The following is a 12,141-nucleotide window of genomic DNA, read 5'->3' as shown; positions in this document are numbered from 1 at the left end:
TGTGCCTCAGTTTCTACACCCATAGAAATGGGTGTAGAAACTGAGAATACCTTTCCAGGATGAGAAAACCTTTCCTGGCTCCCAGGTTCAGCCCTTCGTGAAGGGCTCTGAAATCTTTAGAGTACAAAATAACATTAGAAAGATGCAATAATTAGCTGTGCAAGGCTAGTGAACCCCCCACACTGCCCCTCATTTGGAACCGTGCCACATCCATCATCACGGGTCTTGAGAAACTCATCTCAAGGTACCAAAGCTGGCACAGCTTAGTGTATTTTCAGCAAACACAAATAGCCAAATGCTGGCCTTAGCAACCCACCCAGCTACTGGGGAAGGGGCAGAGCCTGAGTTGAGTCCTCCCTGCAGTGGGAGAAATAAGCCAGTGGATCTCAAGTGGATCAGTGGGTAGATCTGCAAGTGGATCCCAACCCTTCTAGATGCAAGGCCCCCCTCGAAAAATGCCAGCTGTCAAGCTTTCACTCGTTTCTTGCTGACAGAAAAAAACAGAGCAATTCTTCTCTTGCAAAAAGCCCAGAGAGATCACAAGGCAGAACCGCTTGTGATGCTCTGGATTGCTATTTGAGGACTCTGGGTGCATCTTGTGAACTGCGCAGAGATGTTTGCATACGTAACAGCACTAATAATGTGTGGCACCCCAAGATGCGACAGAACCGCAGTTGAGAATCACTGGACTAAGCAAATGCCTTGCAGTGAACACATGCTCAGGCTTTTATGCATTTAATGATATATAAAAAGCAAGCTGCTTTGCTAGGCCAGCACCATGCCTCACGGATTACGGGAGTCCTTGGCAAGGCATACGGTAGATGACCACTGAACCCAGATAGGATCATCCTTTCCCCATTCTCCCATCCCACAAGGCTTTCCCTTATGGCTGTATGCACAGAGCTCAAGATGATCCTCACTAGGGCATCCACCATGAGACCCTGGTTAGCACCAGCGTGCGCAGGATCTGCTCACTTCTACCAGGCAGGCTGGACTGCCAGCTCTGGGATGCAGTCCTCTGCGGTCACCCATCCAGCAAGAACAACTGGGGCAGCACCAGCTTGCTCCCAACCCTGCCCAGCTCTGCATGACCCGGCCTTGACTGGGAGAGACCGGCTGGGAGGCAGGGGAGGACTTTCACCTCCTGGGTCTATTGACTCTTTGGCTCCCAGCTAGGCTCGCTCGACGAGCATCCTCCGTGGCGGCGAGATGCAGGAAACATCCACAGTGAGGTGGGAGAATGGATACCAATTTGCACACCATGGCAAGTTGGCCTTCCCAATGAAATGCATTTCAACTATTCTCTCTCAGGACCTGTCTTGGGAATCACTGGAAATTCAAGGAAACTATGCATGAAACAGAAAAGAGATGCACAAGGATGGAAACGCCTTGAGACCCAGGGCTATAAAGCATAATGGGTCCCAACATCTGATGAAATAAACCCTATGATGGCAACATCTTATGCTATCCACCACTAACTTAGTTAGTGTACAAGGTGCAAAGCGACTCCATCTTCTGCCTAGTACGCCGCAGAAAGGAGGAGCAAAATGTCACCATTTTTAACGCCAAATCGCCCATGTTTCCCCCCCCAAAAGCATCACAGCTGTGTTTCAAAGGAGGGGGAAACCCTGAAACCGTCCCTACGTGAGGTCGCCATGATCTTTCCAACCGGGGTGCAAGGCGAGGGCGGGCAGGTGAGCTCCCTGCACCACTAAATGAGAACGCATGGAAGACGACAGGGCTCCTCCTAAATGCAGAAGGACCGGACGCCAGCAGCTCTCCGGCATGAAAGGACGCCACGCTTTGCGCAGCGGCGTCAGGGCAGCCAAGCCATAGGGCTCCAGTAACATGGAGGACACGTGGTCTCGCTGGGGGATGGCGTGTTTCCAAGAAGCACAAGCAGCAGAGGAAGCCTGGCTTTAGATAGAGGCATTGAGCTGCGAGTCCAGAGCAAGGTGAATTCCCAGAACCGCCGCCGCATCTCTTGGTGACCTCGGGCCAAGTCACGATTTCCCGGCATGTTCCCTTTGCATGACTCATTTGTTTAGACTGCAAATGCACCGGGATGGGGGCTCTCTCTCGCTGTGTGTTGGGACAGCAACCAGCGCGGCACGGCCCCGATCTCAGCCGGTGCAGCCAAGCCAACGCAGCTGTCGCAAATCACCGCAGACGCGCGGCCGGCAAGTTCCCCGTCCTGCTGCCACGATGACTTGGGGCTGAATCACCCTCAGCTCGCACCCCACCCTTGCATCCAACTGAAGCAGGTGCTGAGAAGGACAGAGCCAGCTGCCCGCTAGCCCCAGCCTCTCTAAGAAGCGAACGCTGGCACCGTCCTCTGACGAGAGCGCTCATACCAATGCTACCTTTTAAAAAGCAGGAAAGGCCGATGAGAGCAGGCTCGAATCTACCTGGCGATCTGCTTGCTGGAAAGAGGAGGAGGGTGATGGTGACGGGCACCGGTCGCTGGAGCTACCCCGTATTCAGAGCCCTTCCAAACTGGACGGCTTAAGGATGCATCTCTCTACACAAAGCACAGGACCCAAAGCCAGGATGACAAGAAATCCCCCAAAGAAAAAGCATGCTACAGATTCGAGAATCATAAAGAAGGAGGGTGGAAGGCCATCTAGTCCTTCCCCTGCTCCAAGCAGGACCAGCCCCAACTCCATCATCCCGGCCAGGGCTTTGTCTACCCGGGCCTTCAAAACCTCCAAGGATGGAGATCCCACCACCTCTCTGGGTGACCCGTCCCAGCGCTTCACCACCCTCCTGGTGAGAAAGTTGTTCCTAATACCCAACCTCAACTTCCCTTGCTGCAGCTTGAACCCATTGCTCCTTGCTCTGTGACAAGTGACAACAGGAACGCAGAATGACAGACTCCCCATCTCAAACCCTGGCCATGCTTTTAGCTGCCAAGAACAAAGCAGGAAGGAAAATGGTTTTTTTTTCCCAGTAAGTGCTGACTCTCTGGAGGAACCATAGTTTCCTTTCAGGAAAGGGAGATGAAGGGGAAAAAAACCTCAGACAGCTGCAACATCAGGCAGACTGAAAACTCGTACCAAAAGGGAAACGCAGAACAACAGGAAAAGCCTCCACGGGACAAATCCCAGCTAGCTCAGATCAGCTGAGCCCCTGCAGCCTTCCACTGCAATAGTTAGACATTAACTTGTGCAGTAAAAATACCCAAGGGTTTTACGGCCCCAGGAACACCCACGGCTTCTTCTGCTCGTGCGACGCACCGCGCCTCCGCTGCGTCTTACCAGCCGAACGCATGGACCGCTTTCGCTCCACGGTGCTTTATTACCCCACAGCGTTCACCTGGGAAGCCAAAGGGACCAGCCGGCCTGCCTGACGCCTGCTTAAATGATCCCCTCACCTCCAGCCTACCACTAGGCCTCCAGAAATGACAGGCGGAGACGTCTGCTTTCGTGCACAGCTCAGCAGGGCTCATCCCCACCGCTGCAGGATGGTTTCCAGGGTCCCTTTCTGCTCGACTCGTGCACAGAAGCCTGGCCCCCGGGACATGGCACGCTTCGTCCCCTCCCTAGCAAAACGCACATGCCACGCTTTGATGCAATCCATCTGAGCAAACAAAAATCCCGAGCCACTTGCTCCGGCAGCAGTGATGTACTTACTGGAGTTCAGCCGCGCTCCCCTCTCGCCGACGCCTTGCCTTCGAGCAGATTGAATTTGGAACGAGATCCAGGGCCGGCAGGAGAGCGGAAAGCTGACCACAACGAGCTCCCAAAACAAGGGCAAAAAGGAAGGGAAGGAAAAAAAAAAAAAGGGGAAAAAAAAACTTACTACAGGAATTCGAATCCTGCTTCCACTCAACCCTGAGTCACCTCCCCTCCCCTTCCAATAGATCAGTGCAATGGGTAAACATTTCCAAATATGGAGATCAGGACTCAAAAGGATGTCAGAAAAATCACCCGTCTCTGCCTGGCTTTGGCACTTGGAGGGCTTGCCCCTCTGGGGACACGCAGGCCACTCGCCGCGGGCGGCACGCAGGGGACGCTGCAGGTCGCGGGCTCCGTCTGCGCCGCCGTCCTCAGCTCAGACCTGGGGCCCCGAAGCCTGGCAGCCGGGGGGCCCTTTTTGTGCAACCCCTCCGCGGCCTGCACCGGTTCCCTAGCACGCAACTGGGAAAGCTGGCAGCCGGGGGCCCTTTCCAACGTCCAAGTGCAAGCCCTCCGCTGCCTGCACTTCTTCCCGAGCGTGCAGCTGGGAAAGCAGACGACGCTACGCCCTAGGGACGCAGACACTTGAGACTGCAAAGCACCCCCTCCTCTCAGCCCAGGGCCACCAGAGCCAAGCCTGACCCTGCCGCTCGATTCCAGGGAGCAGGTCACGGAGCGCTTCAAAGTGACCAGGGAGCCCGAGCCTCGGTCTGCTCAGGCAGCCGCACGTACTCAACCACAGACAACAGCGGGGGAGCGACCGAAACCGGTGTGTGCTCACAGAGGAGGCACGGCCCCCGGACCTAGGCTCAAATGCCCACCAGTCAGCCCCTATGGCGGATGCCCACCCTGGGCCCGAAGGAGCCATCCCAGCCCTGGCTAATCTAATCCATCATTAGGAGCCACCCTAGCCCTGGCTCACCTAGTCCATGCATTAGCAGCCATCCCAGCAGCAACTCATCTAGTCCATAAATTAGGAGCCATCCCAGCCCTGGCTAATCTAATCCATCATTAGGAGCCACTTTAGCCCTGGCTAATCTAATCCATCATTAGGAGCCACCCTAGCCCTGGCTCACCTAGTCCATGCATTAGCAGCCATCCCAGCAGCAACTCATCTAGTCCATAAATTAGGAGCCATCCCAGCCCTGGCTAATCTAATCCATCATTAGGAGCCGCCCTAGCCCTGGCTAATCTAATCCATCATTAGGAGCCACCCCAGCAGCGGCTCATCTCCTCCATGCATTAATTGAGTCCTGCTGAATTTTGATGCCCTGCAAGGAAACGAGCGCTGAAGAGACGGAGACTCTCAGGCAGTGGGGAGCAGGGGGGCAGCCCCCACGAAGCGCACCGCTGCTGTTTTCCATGCGTTTGATCAGTGGTTCCCCACTCCAGTTGGGTCGCCGAGCCCTGCGCAGGGGAGTGTGACCCCAGGTTTCAGACCTCAGCAATTCCTACCAGCCTCCTCTGGCAGGACCAAAAGATGCAGGAATCCCACCATAGAAAGCCCCCCAAAAAGCAGAGACTCGAGGCCCTTGCCCTGCATGGAAGTGAGGACTGGCTTAGTCAGCCCGTGAGACGGGCCGTGTAGTAGCTCCTACGAAGCTTGAACGATCCCAAAATCTCTCCATCCCAGACACAGCAGCCCCTATAAAGAGGGAGCACCCGGTGTGTTTTCTGCCACCATCACAAATGCCCTTCTGGCTCCGCTGGCCCACAGACTTCAGGGGAGCAAACCCCATTTCCCCCGCTCAGGAGGGAAAACCAGACTAAAACCTTTCCAGCCCTGCTGCCAGGGAGGGAAGATAACAGCTGCATCATCCACCAGCTTTACTGAACACCCAGAATTTGAGGAATGTGCAGTTCAGGGCATTTTCCAGCAGGAGCAGACTGCCGAGCCGATGCTCCGCACGCCGCTCCAGCCCCGCTCTCCCCCTCCGAGACAAGATGCCATCAGATTTACAGGCAACGAATTCCAAAGCTGGCTTTGTCCATGTATGGCCAAAATCAGGGATACAAAGGGACGTTTTGCAAAAAGCATCATCTGTCTGTGGAGAGTACAGCGATAGGGCCCCTGCAGGATCTTAGCTAGCTAGAGCTAGAGCTGAAGTCCCCATTGCCCCAGGTATGGCTGCTCCGAGACCTCAGGTGACGGAGATCCCCTTGCTTTCGAGAGGCCACTGCTTGCAGGCTACAAATCAGGGGTAACTTCATTACCAATGGTTCCTGATGCCTCAGACACTCTACAAGGCGGGATGTGCATGTATACATTTCCTTGTGAAATATATGACTTCTGTGAGCCATCGCTAATCCCCGGATAGCACAGCACGCTGCCTTGACGGCTGAGCCCGGATCTGGGAGAGGTGGCCGTCTGGGTCTCTCTCAGGGGATTCTCCCTGTGCACTTGTCTATTTTTCTGAAAAACAACTACAGCTTCGGAGAAAGCAGCCGCAATGGCTTTTGACGTGCGACCCCAGACCATCCCTAGCACTGTCTGCAGTTGATGGTGTAGATATGCTATCTAGCCGTCTAACAGAGCATCCATCACCCCGGTACCAGGGGCTCTGATGTTACAGGGATGAGGCTCACAGGAGACACCATGTATATCACCACCCAGTTTCACAGTCCTCATGCCCACGCAGCTCCCAGGAGAGGGTCACACACGCCAGGAACAAGGGGAAACGTGCTGAGATGCGGTGAAGAAGTAGGATGGAGCAGACTAGACCCCAAAACAGAGGGAGAAGCAAGCCGAGGGCCAGCAAACCTATCGCAGGGACACGCCAACCCCTGTGGCCCGGGGCAGCTGGAGCACAGATGGACTGAAGTCCCCGGCAACATTTAACAAGCTTGCGGTGCCATTAACACGCCTGTCTCTGCTGAGAAGGGAAATATTAGCTGCATCAGCTTGAAAGGCAAATCGCTCGCCTGCCCTACCAACCACGAGAGGAATGCAGGCGGCAGCGAGCCACACACGACGGGGACGGGGGGACGAATCCCAGAGGCATGCCGGCTGTTAATGCTACCTCGTGTTTAGCCAGGGTCAGGCAGGACATGTTTTATGGCTGCTTGGCCTCCAACATGGGACCAAGCAGTCCAAGTCCTTCGGGGAAAGGGGTGGACTCTGCACGGCATGCAACGTCCCAACAGAAGAATGGGCTTAAAGCAGGGGCCCTGCATTCAAGGCAGTCACCCGCCCATCTGGGGAAGCGCTGCTTTCCAGGAAGCGGCCAATGCAATAGGAAGCCAGTGCCAATTCCCCCCCGGGAGAAGGCAATGGGTGATGGGGACTCGTGCAGGGGTTATTCAGAACCTCGACAGCTGGATGCAACAGCTGGATGCAAAGCCTGGCGTGAGGGGCACGTGCGTGGTCTGCTCTGATGTTCTGCAGTGCAGGGTCTGTCCCCCAGGCTCACGTTCCCAGGGCGGCGCTGGGGATGCTTCCTTCCCTTCCCTCAAATTTGGCCGTTCCCTCGCCATTGGCACGCCCACGATTCAGAGGGCAGCTCTCCCCGTCTCCGCACGGGGCAGCAATGGGTCATGCCAAGGAGAAAAGCACACCTACCCCGGCCATGAGACATCTGCCAGGTGACGTCCCTCCTTCCCCATAGCGCCAGCCGGGGAACCATTGAATTGCAGGGAAGCGGGGCTGGAAGGGACCTTCAGCCCAACCCATCCCAGACAAATCCACCATCTAACCCGTCAGCCCTAACACAAGGCATCACACCCGAACGTGCCACAGGGAAAGTGGGGGGACCACGGCAGGCAGTGTCCTGCAGCTGTAAAAGATGATTAATACATGCTCAAGAGATCCCAGGCAGAGACCATGCGCCCTGCTACCGAGGAAGGCAAACACCCTCCAGTCCATACCAGCCTGAGCAGGGAGTAAAATTCCTTCCTGACCCCAAATGTGATGCCGGTCTGACCCTGAGCAGAGGGCCAAACCCTCCAGCCAGGAACCTCCAGCTTCAAGGCCCAGCAGGAGCACTGGCACACCAGGAAGAGAGCGCCCAGGGTTGAAAAACATCAAATGAAATCCACCGCAAGCCTCTTCCATGGCAGCACAGACCATGTCAGTAGGCCACTGGGTCAGGCTGTGACTAATTTCACGTATGCAACACTATATCACCAGGATGTCACGGTGCCTTTGATTCACAGGACATCCTAACAAGACAGAGATGCAGACCGCAGCTCGGCGGGCTTCCGGAGCGGGACGGGGAGGTAGGGGTGAACGGCGGGCCCTCGTGCAAGGGAGGCCCAGCACGGTCAGATGTGCTGATACGCTGCTGCCAAACAGGGTCAAGTTCACAGAGACGGGCAAAGCAGGCACCGACTTTTATATGCATCTATGATGCTTCTCTACGAGGCTGAGCTTAAACTGGCTGCAAACCCAGAGTGTGTGCATGCACGCACCCCTTTTGCTTCTACTTGCTGCCAGGGGCATCAAACTCGCCCTAGACCCTGGGCTGGATCTGGACCCTAGGGGCTCCTCCCAGGCCAGATCCATAGGGCCGTGTTCGGGTAGTCTGCATGGAGCTGCACATGGGCACCGCAGAGCCAGCTGCACGCAGTAGTGAAGAGCTCTGGCCAGGCAGAGGCATGGAGCCAAGGTCCCACGGCTGCAAGGAACCACGTTCAGGTGGTGGCACGGAGCTGAAGCCAGGGGCATGGGGTGGCCAGACATGCATAGGACTGTGCTCAGCACGGCCACAAACAGCTGCATGCGCCCAGCTCCCTGCCAGCACCACGCTGCCCGAACACAGCTCTGCACCACCACACCGTGCCCAGCCGTGCAAAGCTAAGGTGTGCCAGATGAGGCAACCATTCCTCAGGCCAGACCTGGCCCGCAGGCCATAGGTTTGACACCCCTGATCTATATAACATAGGATACTATACATGACAGCTTATAGACAGTCAGCCGGATGCCGGCATACACAACGCATGTGGAGTACAATACAGTATGCATATTATGTACGTTTCGATACACATATACACACAGTATACGCTGTGCAAGTGTGACGTGTATGTACCCCCACACAGATGAGACACACACGTGCTATCACACCAGCACACCCACTTCAGAGAGCATAAAAGCAGCTATAAAACTCGAATCAAAGCTCACCAACATGAAAAACTTTTCACAGGTGCTGAGCAACACAGCTCTAAAGTGTCAAAAAGTCACTGCCCAGGCTTCACACTTTTGCCAAGTCCCCTCTCCGTGAAACGAGCAGGTGTGCTTTTTCACGAACAGTCAGGCACTGTGCTCGACAATCAGAAAAGCCCCCGACTCCCGTGAGAAATCACCGGGGTGCCTGTAGCCCCAGCTAAATGGCTGTACATACCAGCTCTCGAGCCGAATAGGAGACAGAGGAACAGGCACGGCCACGCCGAGGACGTCCACGGTTTCTTCCTTCCCGAGGCGCCTCCTGAGTCACGACTTTGGATTTCTTTCCCAGCCCTGTGAAGAGACAGAGTTATCCATGCAATGCACGCTGGAAGGGCCTCCTAGCAATTGTTTGCCAGCGCCTGCAGTTTAACCCGCGCGACTGGGAAATGCAGCGTTTCCTTCCAGTGCCGAAGCAGAGGGAGGCTTAAGCATTTGCAGATTCCCCTACGACACCCGCTGCCTGCGATTTGTGACCGCGATCCTCGGGCGGGGCGGAGAGCAAAGCGCGGGTCGGAGGCTCTGGGCGAGGGGTACAACGAAGCTCGCGGACCTTGGAGGAGGACGTGGGCCGGGGGGGCATGCAACAACATAGGAGGGTGAATGGAACGGACTTCCCAGCAACTTTGGCAAGTCCACGTCTGTTAGGCCCTGATCTATTAAAGTGGCTGGATCTAATCCTCAATCCCGACGTTCCTCTGAATCAAGGGTCATGTAGACGGGGCAGACCCATTTTACTCTCAGCCTGAGCAGAGCCAACAGCAGTGGGGAGGCTTCTCCCAGGGACCTGCTCCCCTTCTCCTCTGCAGGATTCACACCCCAGGTCTTCCTCCAGCCCTGACCCCAGTCTCAGCAGTGTCCCTTTGCAGTCAAGGGCCGACAGAGCAATCTAGAGGGACAGCCCGAGAGCATCCCCAGCCCACCACAAATTGCATAGCCGAGATCCTCCCATTTGGCGGACTCTCGCAGGGGGGACCTGCCCGCAGTGCAAGGGACAGGTCTCCACCCTCAGCTACACCACGTCATCCAAGCCCCAGAAGAAAGAGATCTCTGCTGCCAGGTCAGTAAAACCAGAAGGGCTGAAGCCATCAGGATGGTTACCTTCCCAGGTAGGTGTGCACTAGGCAACGTTGCCTTTCCATGCACAGCCTAAGCTGCTTGCTCTTCCTGTCCTGCTCCCAGCGTCCCTCCAGGCTCACTTCTCACACGCTGCAATGCACCTTTTCTCCAGTTTTGAGAGATGCAATCATACCCCGCTCCAGGACACTGCGGCAAGGGTCATTTCCAAGCCAGCTGCTATGACCATGTCACCCTTGGCTTTTCCTCCCTGCAATGGCTTTCCTATCCTCTAATGCATCACACTGAAGCTGCCCGTCTTCACTCCACTATGCAAACCCCACCTCACCCACGACCTTGCCCACTACTGAAACGCTGATTCCCACCTCGGTTCTGCTCACGGGGTCAACCTCCGTCACCTGCTTTTCCAACACAGCCCTTCTCCCATCCATCCATACATGTCCCCTGAAAGCCGTGTCATTCTCCTCCATCATAACACAACCCTTGCAGCCACCCTACACAAGCACCGTACAACGGCGTGGTCACTAGTCCCACCACCTGCCACGCCGCCCGGTACTACCAAGCCAATTATGATGCCCCCTGCCACGTGACCCGTTCGCTTTGAGTGCCCATCGCTTCTGCACCAGAGCGCAGAGGTCGCCACCGTCGTCAGTGGGAGCTAACGGAGAGTCTGCTCCACGATGATGCCTCTGCCCAGACCCAGCAAATTCATGCAGGCGTGGGCTTCACACTAGGCATGAGGATGTCACGTCATCTCGTGTCACCTCGGCTGAGCACTGGGGTGGACACATGAGCCTACCCAGAGGGACCAGCCAGGGTCAGTTGACCCTTTACCCCCCCCCATAAAAACCCCTGACCCAGCAGAGGAAGTGTCCAGGGACAAGGCTCAGTCTGATACCCGCGGGTCCAAAGACTGGGCCAACAGGGGAGGGGTATCACCACACCCCACCACCCATCTTCCAGACTTGTGGGGAGCCCCCGGGCCAGATGACACAGCTGGATCCAGCCCACAGGCCGGAAACACGCCTGGGTCTAGATGCAGCCCCATTAACAGCTCTGCATATGGCAGGTCACGGCCGAAGATGAATAACTGCCCGGTTTTATTGCAGGTGAGCTCAGCCAACAGGCAATCTCTCACCATCCATCACCGAAGAGACAAGTACAGGCAAATATTCTGGTTGTGCCTGTTAACACTTTTCATGGGAAAGCAACGTAGTTACGTGCAAAGTGGGTCCTGGCAAGATGCCCTTGGGTCTCATCTGCCATGGGGAAGTCAGGGAAACCTTTCACCCTCCTGCACCAAGGGGAGCCCACGGCAGGCAATGCTCCTGTGACCAGACCTCGTATCAAGCCTGTTCATCGGACACGGGTCAAGTCTGTCTATCGTACACTGGGGTGGGGGGAGATGAGCATGTGAAATTTTTGTTCCATTTGTAAACACAGCTCTGAACCCTTGACCTGATCTCCCACATAACCAGAGTCATCGCTGCACCCTGACGGATGCAGTCATTTATTCTGCTCGCTGTAGTGGAAAGCCAGAGATCTGGAGACCAGATCGATCCTCACCATCACACACCCAGCCCAGCCAAGGGACCGCCTCAGCCATCTCACCACTTGAGAAGAACAAGTCAAACAGCCCTGCCTAGTACCAGTAAATCTCTACATCTGGTTCAGAAATGTCTGTGCTCTCTCCTGAGTAATAGTGCAGGGCTCCAGGATGAGTGAACACGAGCTCTGCTCTTTCATTTTTACACGCACAGGCTAAATTGTCATCGTTTTGGGCTTAGGGAGAGCAAGAGGCTAAGAATGAGCTCATTGCCGGGTCTCGAAGACCTACATTCAAAAAGAAAGGGCAAATTTACCATATCAGCTGCTGCATTTTGTCATCCAACCGTCTCCTCTGATAAGGCAGAGAGATCAGGAGGCCGAGATAGAGTCCACAACCACGCTAATTTAAAACGCACAACGCCACCGCATGTGCATGCACAACCAGCTGCAGCCTCCAACTCGACCCCAAATTACCTATCGGGACCTTTGAGTCAGAGTTTCACGTCCTGCTTTCTGAAGGCTTGATGGAGCCCACCAGAAAGCAGCCTCTCCCGCCACGGCCCTGTCATAGATTCATAGATTCATAGATGCTAGGGTCGGAAGGGACCTCAATAGATCATCGAGTCCGACCCCCTGCATAAGCAGGAAAGAGTGCTGGGCCTACATTACCCCAGCTAGATA

The 12,141-nt window shown here is 55.5% G+C and overlaps 1 protein-coding gene across 6 annotated transcripts in view; it reads right to left on the bottom strand.

Moving 5' to 3' along the window:
* Positions 1-12,141, bottom strand: part of LPP (LIM domain containing preferred translocation partner in lipoma) — a 423,011-nt gene that overhangs the window by 389,342 nt on the left and 21,528 nt on the right. For 5 of the 6 annotated variants that reach the window (XM_090050829.1, XM_090050835.1, XM_090050832.1 and 2 more), the window contains exon 2: positions 9,014-9,129. The gene's annotated coding sequence lies outside the window, so the exon portion shown is untranslated. Of the gene's footprint in view, positions 1-3,632; positions 3,739-9,013; positions 9,130-12,141 lie in introns of all 6 variants that reach the window. The other variant, XM_090050830.1, reaches the window with a different exon arrangement.

Source organism: Crocodylus siamensis, chromosome 6 (genome assembly GCF_052110815.1).
Source record: "Crocodylus siamensis isolate JL-2025a chromosome 6, ASM5211081v1, whole genome shotgun sequence".
NCBI classification, from domain to species: Eukaryota; Metazoa; Chordata; order Crocodylia; family Crocodylidae; genus Crocodylus; species Crocodylus siamensis.
The sequence above is the reverse complement of the archived record's forward strand: the minus strand, read 5'-3'. Positions and strand labels throughout refer to the sequence as shown.